The sequence below is a fragment of the Prunus avium genome, unplaced genomic scaffold, assembly GCF_965620075.1.
Source record: "Prunus avium unplaced genomic scaffold, drPruAviu1.hap1.1 HAP1_SCAFFOLD_19, whole genome shotgun sequence".
NCBI lineage: Eukaryota > Viridiplantae > Streptophyta > Magnoliopsida > Rosales > Rosaceae > Prunus > Prunus avium.
The window spans coordinates 232,501-235,000 of record NW_028276879.1 but is presented as its reverse complement, the minus strand read 5'-3'; positions in this window follow the sequence as shown (position 1 = coordinate 235,000).

Below are 2,500 nucleotides of genomic sequence, written 5' to 3'. Positions count from 1 at the left end.
CAGCATGCCGGCAGCCTGTGCGCAGCGTGCGCACAGCATGTCGGCAGCGTGCGCACAGCATGCCGGCAGCGTGCGCGCACCATGCCGGCAGCCTGTCGACAGAATTTTTCGAAACTTGTCCTGCCATGCGCGCGCGCAGCTTGCGCGCAGCGTGCTGATTCTGTCGACAGTGAGGCTAGCGAAAGTTGTCCTGCCATGGCGTGCGCGCAGCCTGTGCGCGCAGCTTGCGCATCTGTCGACAGTGAGGCTAGCGAAACTTGTCCTGCCATGGCATGCGCGGCGCCTGCGCGCAGCCTGCGCACAACATGCGCGCAGGCTGTGCGCAGCGTGCGCGGAGCTTGCGTGCAGCTTGCGCATCTGTCGACAGTGAGGCTAGCGAAACTTGTCCTGCCATGGCATGCGCGCAGCGTGCGCGCAGTCTGTGCGCAGCATGCGCGCAGCCTGTGCGCAGCATGCGCGCAGCCTGTGCGCGCAGCTTGCGCATCTGTCGACAGTGAGGCTAGCGAAACTTGTCCTGCCATGGCATGCGCGCAGTCTGCGCGCAGTCTGCGCGCAGCATGCGCGCAGCCTGCGCGCAGCATGTGCGCAGCATGCCGGCAGCATGGTTCCAGGTTTTTTCAAATGTCGACAGAATTTTTCAAATCTTGTCAAACCCCGTTTTTATTGAAATTTCCTCGCACAATAAGCTCCCCATAAGTAGTCTATGATTTTTAGGACCTTCTCCAACTTACAAAACTAAAAAATTCCTCCCGGATTTGTTTTAATGATTTTTTCAATTTTACGACTTCTAAAAATAATAAAAAATACTTCCCGACTTCAAAAATTTATGAAACTTTTTCCCATCATAGATTGCATGTTTCTTAGTATCCCTGCAAAAAATCACGTCCAAATACCTTGTATTGAATTATTTAGAGCCCATTATGACTCCTCGCGCATAGGTGATGTCTCTTCCTGTCAAAGGGCTAAATGCATAAAATGCTATATAGGGGGGTGTGTGTTGCCTGCATATGCATGGCAGCCCATGCCTTCCTAGCTGCAGCCCCCTTCCCCCACGCCACACCCATGTCATGTTGCCTCGATATGTTGCCTCGGTATTATGGGTTTGGTGTCGGGGTCGGGGGGCTGCCACCCATGGCGGTGGTGGCCGGAATCCGGCCGCCGCCACCACGCCGCCGCCATGGGTGAGGGAGGAAAAAAAAGGCGTGGAAAGTTGCGAAATGGGGTTGTCTAGGCTTTTTTTTGGCATGGGAGAGCATGGAGTGCTAGGAACTCCTTCTCAAATGCACGGGCATGTCGACCACAACCTCATTTCTCAACAACAACCACCCGTGTGGGGTGGCGGTGGGTGGATAGTCGCGGATTGGGGCTTGCCAAGCCAATGTTTTCAAAAAATTTCATCAAAATTAAAAACAAATGTTTTGTTGCCTTCGGATTTGTGGGCGAGCGGCGAGTCGGAGTGGAGCCGGTAAAGTTTAACCTCGGTGTGCACGGTTGTTTTTAGAAACTCAATCCAATGCCGGGGACGTTGAAAGTGACGCTCTTATGAGTTGCAAACCCGCAAGATTTAAAGAACCTTTTCAAAACAATTTCAAACCAACAAGATTTAAAAACAGAAATTTTCATCAAAATGAAAAACAAATGTTTTGTTGCCTTCGGACTAGTGGGCGAGCGGCGAGTCGGAGTGGAGCCGGTAAAGTTTAACCTCGGTGTGCACGGTTGTTTTTAGAAACTCAATCCAATGCCGGGGACGTTGAAAGTGACGCTCTTATGAGTTGCAAACCCACTAGATTTAAAGAACCTTTTCAAAACAATTTCAAACCAACAAAATTAAAAACAAATGTTTCGTTGCAAACAAATTGTGGGCGAGCGGCGAGTCGGAGTGGAGCTGGTAAAGTTTAACCTCGGTGTGCACGGTTGTTTTTAGAAACTCAATCCAATACCGGGGACGTTGAAAGTGACCCTCTTATGAGTTGCAAACCCACAAGATTTTAAAAACTTTTTGAAAATGTTTCTTCTAAATGACACATTTTGATCCTTGGCAAGTGCTCAATCCGTAACTATCCAATCACCGCCACACCACACCGGTCGGGAGTGTGTGAATGGTGTGCTTCCCGGGGTTGGCATAGATAATCTTTCGCATCGACAATCTTTTGCATGCGAGGGAATGTCTATGCCAACCCCGGGAAGCACACCATTCACCCACTAGTTGTGGGCGACGATGGGTTGGCTTCAAATGAATTTTTGCTTGGGGTTGTCCTCGGTATGCTTTTGTGTTGGGAGTACGGCCACCAAACCTTCTCAATGCACGGGTATGTCGAGGATGGCTTTCGGCGGGGTTGATGAAGAAGCTACCCAATTCTCGGCCACACGAACACATGGTGACGATGCGTTGGCTTCAAGTGAGCTTTAGCTTGGGGTTGTCTTCGGTATGCTTTTGTGTTGGGAGTACGGCCACCAAACCTTCTCAATGCACGGGTATGTCGAGGATGGCTTTCGGCGG